This window comes from Nansenia antarctica (assembly GCF_963989245.1).
Source record: "Nansenia antarctica genome assembly, chromosome: 5".
In the NCBI taxonomy this organism is placed as follows: domain Eukaryota; kingdom Metazoa; phylum Chordata; class Actinopteri; order Argentiniformes; family Microstomatidae; genus Nansenia; species Nansenia antarctica.
In genome coordinates this window covers 73877340-73884839 of record NC_137690.1, presented here as the reverse complement: position 1 = coordinate 73884839, position 7500 = coordinate 73877340, and positions in this window count along the sequence as shown.

Genomic DNA, 7500 nt, shown 5'->3' with positions numbered 1-7500 from the left:
CCTCCCCCAGCCTCCCCTGACCTCTGACCTCTGTGGCTCTGGTTCTAACAAGCTGATCAGTTTTTTTGTTCCTAACGAGTTCTAATTAAGGGAGAGAGGGAGAGAGGGAGGGAGGGAGAGAGAGAGAGAGAGGGAGATGGGGTGAACCTCGATTGCCTTAAAGTTACAAACCCAGCGTGTGTGAGTCTGACAGGGAGAGGGGGAGGAGGACGATACGCAACTAACTAACTGGAAACTTGCTTTCGACTGTGCGGTTCTTCACTACACACACGCATACACAGAGAGACACACACACACACACACACACACACACACACAGAGAGACACACACACACACACACACACATACATACAGAGACATACACACAGAGACAGACACACACACAGACAGAGACACACACACACACACACAGAGACACAGAGCGACACACACACAGACACACACACACACACACACACACACACAGAGAGACACACACACACACACACACACAGAGACACACACACACACACACAGAGAGACACAGACACACACACACACACTCTGTCTGCCAGCCACCTGCTTCTCCCTTCAGTCTGACCGCCGCCGTAGCATCACTTCCTACTTCCTGTTTCTTCTTCTTCCTCTCCTCCTGTCTGCTGCCCGGCGCTCCGCTGACGCCTCCCAGCTTCACCACTCACCCTCAGCGCCCCCTGGAGGCCAGAACATGAACTGAATTTCCACTCATTCTTTTTTTTTTTTATATGTTGCCATTTGTTGTGGAGATCTTGGTGGATAAATGATGATGTTATGATTAAGTATTATATGTTGTTTTTGGGGTTTTTTAGCTCTTCATTTTGTGGGATATTTGAGAGGTTTGGATACGTTGTTGTTGGTGGGGGGTGGGGAGGGGGGTCGTGTGCCAACGGTTTGAGTGTCACTGGTTTCATTAGACATCAGGATCAGGACATGCCTGTATGTCAGCAGGACTAACGGCAGCAGAAGCAATAACGCTTATGAACAACAGCAGCTCTGTAGAAGCTTCATCTGGTCCATGGACATCAGGAGTTTTACTAAAATAAAAAACTTGAACTCTATATTTGTTTTCTTCATTTTCATTGTTCCCCTCACAGGATGGCCTGTAATCACAGACTTGGCTGAAGGCTTAGATGATCTTAAAAAGCCTTAAAGTATAAAATCCAGCAAGCCAATTTATAAGGCCTAAAAAGATCTCAAATGTGTTAGTTATTAGGTCTAAAAATGAGGTGCTAGGTCTTAAAAATGAGATCCTGCAAGGAAATCAGTCCACATCTGTTTACGTGGAAATTAATCAAGATGGAACCAAAAAAATGCCAATTCGCTTCCTTTTTCGTCTGTATGGCAGTGAAATCCCTAATTTCATCACCTCGAGGATGATAAAAATAGGTCTATAATTCTATTCAAAGAGGTCTAAAAAAAGGTCTTAAATTTGACTTGTTGAAACTTGTAGGAACCCTGATTTACGACATTCAGGTGCTGCTTTCACAGACTTTAATCTAGTCCTGGGGAGTAATTCCATCAACGTCACTAAAAGAAAAATCTAGGCTCGCGAGATCTATCCAAAAATAAGGCTGCGTATTTTTATAAATCTCGCGGGATTTATCAAAATAAACCCGGGTTGTCCGTTAGCGACGCTGATGGAATACTATGGATTTAAATCACACTTTCAATGTGAAGTCTCCGTTACAGATGTTATTTTAGGCTTCTGTGAAACCAGCCCTTAGTCCTTGACAAGGTGGAGACATTACCTCGGTGGCGGAACTCGAGCAATGTTGCATTTTGAAGCTCTCTCATTCCAAGACATCATTCTGAAATGTTTGCAGTTATTTTCCCCTGTCTGGTCATAGGGCTCCTAGCAGTGTTCGAGTTATGTGGGAGCCAGGTCTGAGCTCCCATGAAAGCAGTCAAATCATACATCTGTGGGGGTCGCTAATAATACATTACCACAACCATTATTTGATCAAAAATGTCAATGTAATTAGTATTATTTATATATATTTAAATATTCTAAAATAAACACGTTTTCCAAAAGAACTATGCGCACCATTAATCTCCTGTGAATGACAGTATGCCTTTGACTGCCTGCAATTTACCACCAAGACACTATGGGGCGCAGTAGAATATTGTGCAGCAGCAGAATATGATCGTTGAGAGCTTGCGAACGTGAAAACACGATTATTGAGAAGAAAACATTCAGTAGCTAGCTATCATGCCGCCCCAAAAAAGGCCACTGCTGCCGACCGAGGCGACAAGACTGGAAAGTTTCGGGATTTCATCCAAGAAACCAAACTTGAATTCAGCTGCCCTGTTATGACACCTAACTGTTGAAATAGCAGAGCTCAAACATAAGCAAGTGCTTCCGAAGAAAGTAGCAGAACTCCCCTCCAGTATGTATAAGGAGACAGCTAGTTCGTTCACGGCAGCCTATACTGTCGCTAAAGAAAGGATTATACAGTCGGTCCTACTCACCGATCCGATCATTCATGTGCCCAGATTGTAGAGCACATTGCACAAGAGATGAAAAACAAATTCATTTCTAATGTCAAATCACTTGATTCCCGTATTAGTGTAACATTAGATGAAAGCACAATTCATGGACGAGCATACATGATTATTTATGTCATGTGCGATGTCACTGGAAATGGAGACGGTCACAATGTGTCATGCTTGTGTAGTACTACCCTCGAAAATAATAACCAATAATATGGTTATTATAACTATAACTATTAATTACAACTATATTTTTTTTATTTAAATCATAATACTGTTTTTCTTACTATTCTTTTTAAATGACTAGACTTTTTAAATAGGCACTACATTTTATAAACACTGTTATATCTGTCTGTTTTTATTGTATGTATGTGACCTATGTGTGGTTTTAATGTGGATAATGTATTCATGAACTGCACAAAGCCTGTCAAAGGAGAATTTCTGTCACTCTGTGACAGACAATAAAGCAATCTTGAATCTTGAATCTTGAATTTTAATGCAAAGTTGCCAAATAATAATTATTTCTACAGCCAACTGTAAGGGGTTAAATTTAGATCAGGTCTGAAGAGGGGAGCCCATGGCGTTGTGTTTAGTAGGTCAGGTGGTAGTCTGCCCAGTTTCATCTAGACGCCGCTCCCGCGCTGCCTTCAGAGAAGCTAGCCCTGTGTCTTCATTCCTGGGCTAATATCCTGTGTTTTCCAGGTTTGTTACAACGTGAAAAGCGCACAAATTAACTTTTAACTGTTATTATATTAATGTAGAATACATCAGAGATATGTTTTGAGTAGACTTGAGTGTTTAGAATCCGACTTTTGATTAACGTGAGAGTTGTGCCCGTTGCCTTTCTGTGTTTCCATTGCTAGCTAGCTGCTAGCCAGGCATCCAAACGGCACGTTAGAATGCGGTCAAAACCGTAAGATGAAGGGATTTTCCTGAATACACTTGACAGTCATTTTGATTAGTATTTCGAAAGTTTGTTGTTTATATTTGATGCCAATAGGCTAATATTACGTTTTGTGAATGTTTTAGTCTTAAAGTAAGACTACAGTTTAAATGGTATTATATTGCTATATCCCAGTGTGTCGTGATGATAATTTGGAATAGCCAATTGAGAATGTTTTTGAGTGAGACACTCTTGCCACAGAATAGTAGGCTACTGTATGACTTGGTACCAGAATAAGTACCGTATTTTCCGCACTATAAGGCGCACCGGATTATAAGGCGCACCTTCAATGAATGGCCTATTTTAGAACTGTTTTCATATACAGGGCGCACCGGATTATAAGGCGCACCGGATTATAAGGCGCATAGAATAGATACTGCAGTCAAACGTTTGACTGGGGTTGCGTTACGCCCAAGCTCCACCTACTGCGTTGCGTCACCTCTCCATCGGTGTTGTGTCAACTTCCCGTTGTCCAAGCTCCACCTGAGCGTTGTCACCATCAACGTTCTACCTGCTCCACTGTCAAAAATATATATTTTTCCACCTCAAGTATCAGCCGTTCGTCATCCATTTTTGCAACAAGCGTCAAGGACCTGCGGTGATTCACAGCTGACTCGCGTGAATAGCAATTCGCAATAGCTGCAACCACGAGATATAGAGTAGTTAGCTACAAGCATTTTCAATCTGCTATTATCTCTATTAGTGGATTAACCGCTGTGGTGATTTAACAGCTGATAAAAATACATCAAGTAGACTACAAACAGAGCAAAACAACACCAGAAAACAACCAATAGGCTATACAATTATAACCAACAACCAATATGTGACAGCTCCTGGTGAAATGTGCAACGTACTTTTTCAGTTTTTACACATGCTTAAACTACAGATTGTAAGCTTTCAAATGATGTGTCATACATTCAAATCAGAGAAAGATTGAACACGACAGGCGTATTTGAATGTTGGTTCACCTCAAACACTGAATGGGAGAAAAGTGACTCTGACCAAACCACAACAAACGCTGCTAGCGGCTAACAGCTAACAAAACACATCGCTACGAAGGTCTAAACTGTATTTTAATAACATGACAACATACTGGGAGAACATCGACATGCTAAAAACACATAACTACACATAACTAGATGAACACACAGTTCTTGCTTTTGAACACGAGCTAAAACGAAACTATGTTTACAAGTCAACCCTCCCTTACCGGTAGCCTCCGGCAAACGAGAATAATGAATCCAATACACAAATGATAAGTGTTTAGTGATCGTTAAACTGTTGTTTATTATATCGAGTGGGTACTTTAAAACTTCAAGTTGAAAGCACCAAGAATCTCACTTTGTTCCCTCGGAAACTCTGTTTAGTCTTCTTTACTTGGGGTCTTGTGGTGTGGGACTGTGAGTAAGCACAGTATACCGGTGTTTACTGATTACCGTAATGCTGCAAGCGGTGCGGCTTTGTAGTTTACCAGTCGTACTGAAACATTTTGACAGAGCGCCTTGAGCGCCGTGTACAACCAGTATGGATCAACAAATTAACCAATTGATCCATATATAAGGCGCTCCGGGTTATAAGGCGCACTGTCGTTTTTTTTGAAAATTAAAGGCTTTTAAGTGCGCCTTATAGTGCGGAAAATACGGTAGGTCTATTATATGTTTATTGAAAAGTGTGTGTTTATAGATTGGAGGAGAATGTGGATTTATTATTTTATTACAATTTCATTCAATTATACTATGAGTGTATTATGCAAGGTAATAGCATACACACCAGCATAAATGCTGCAACAAATGGACATTTAATTGAGTCTTGAAAGACATGGATATATCCCAACGCTGTGTGGGCATGATTCGCGCGGGTGCATGAGAACATTTCGCACTGTTATTTTGGAGACCCCCACAAAGCTCAGCTTATAACTCGAACCCTGGCTCCCAGTATCCTGAAAAGCAGGAGCCATTTGATGTTCTAATTCAGTTGAGGAGATCTGCAGCTGACAGTGGATCCTCTGTTAGGCAACTCAACTCAGACAGGAGTTGATGTAGGTGCAAATAAAGACAAATTGGGACACATTTTCCGCATTTTACAAAACTTGAGAAGACCGTGACTGTGTTCCCTGTCTCTCCTGGAGGCACCCGGGTCAGCTGACATGTCTGAGGAGGAACAAGCCACAACAAGACCAGAGCCAGGAGCCCATCTGACTGCAATAACCACAGTTGACAGGCTGCACGGGTTAAGACCTGGACCGAATCACATTTTCTTAGAAGATCTCCGTTAAAGACGTGTTTCAGTCGAGGATCAGTCTCAGATCTGTAACTGAGACACCGGCCCTGAAGTGATCCAGCTGTAATATAAATCAGATCAGAATCGCTTTTATTACATCCCAATGTACACAGAGTACATGAGTAACATCCTTTGGGCTTTGGTGACTCAACATTAACATTGCAGCATCGAGATAAAAGATCACAATAATAAACTAATAATAGATACAGACAGACAGACAGACAAACAGACAGACAGGTAGATAGATAGATAGACAGACAGACAGACAGGTAGATAGGTAGATAGATAGATAGACAGACAGACAGAGAGACAGACAGATAGGTAGACAGACAGACAGATAGATAGATAGACAGACAGATAGATAGGTAGATAGACAGACAGATAGATAGGTAGATAGACAGACAGACAGATAGATAGATAGACAGATAGATAGATAGACAGACAGACAGACAGACAGATAGAGAGATAGATAGATAGATAGATAGATAGATAGATAGATAGATAGATAGGTAGATAGATAGACAGACAGATAGATAGATAGACAGACAGATAGATAGGTAGATAGACAGACAGATAGATAGGTAGATAGATAGATAGACAGACAGACAGACAGATAGATAGATAGACAGACAGAGAGACAGATAGACAGACAGACAGACAGGTAGATAGATAGATAGACAGACAGACAGGTAGATAGACAGACAGACAGACAGATAGATAGGTAGATAGACAGACAGACAGATAGATAGATAGATAGGTAGATAGACAGACAGACAGATAGATAGGTAGATTCAACTTCATGTTATCGGCAGAGTACAAGTACTATTAGTACTACATATTTTAATGCTAATTCAGTGAGTTTTTTAATACCCATAGGTTTACATTAGAGGCCTGGTTGCGTCTCGCGCTTCCCGCCGTGTGTCTTGCGCTGCGTTCGTAAATTCGCTCTGGAATATGATCAGCACTCTTGGAATGCCTCTAGTCCAATCAAATTACTTGGTCCTTTTATGACGTTGACCCCAGTGTGCGCTCCGGCGCTATCAGAGAGAATTTACGAACACAGCCTTATTCTCCTGACTTCAATCCAAAATTAGCATAGCTACATTAGCTCAGCTAGGCCAACTGTCATGAAAAACAAAACTTTTAAGTAACATTCAACGTTAAGTAATATTTTATTGGGCTTCTGTTTGGCAGAAATAACCTAATGTGGTGGAAAATAGGCTACTACGAGAGATTGGACACGAAAGAGGAACTGGAAAGCTGAGGAAAGCAGAAGGGTTCTCACCCAAGGTAAGCGCTTTAGCGCACATTAGGGAGGCCAACGAACAGTTTATTTCATTGTCTGACTTTTGTTAGGCTACTTGATGATATATTGTGTATATAACGAAATGCAGTTTAGTATCCAACCAAAAGTGCAAATAGTGATATAACTAAGGGCACGACATAAATAGAACAAGTAATACGTAAGTAATAAATTAGGATAGGAGTAACAGACGTACTAAAAGGCCATTCAAGTTGTTGTGTATCCATGTAGGATGATCGACACATATTAAGAAACATACCTGTAACCTGACAACACCCAAATAACCACAACCTCCCACGCCAAACCACCAAACCGGTCAGACCAGGTGTGTGTAGGTGAGGGGTCCACTCATGTGTGAAGGAACCTTCCATGACATCCCTCTGCGCTCCGCCGTCTGGCCGCTAGGGGGAGCTGCTATATGCGTTTTGAACGGAGCTCAAGTCCATGACCTATATTATATCACCG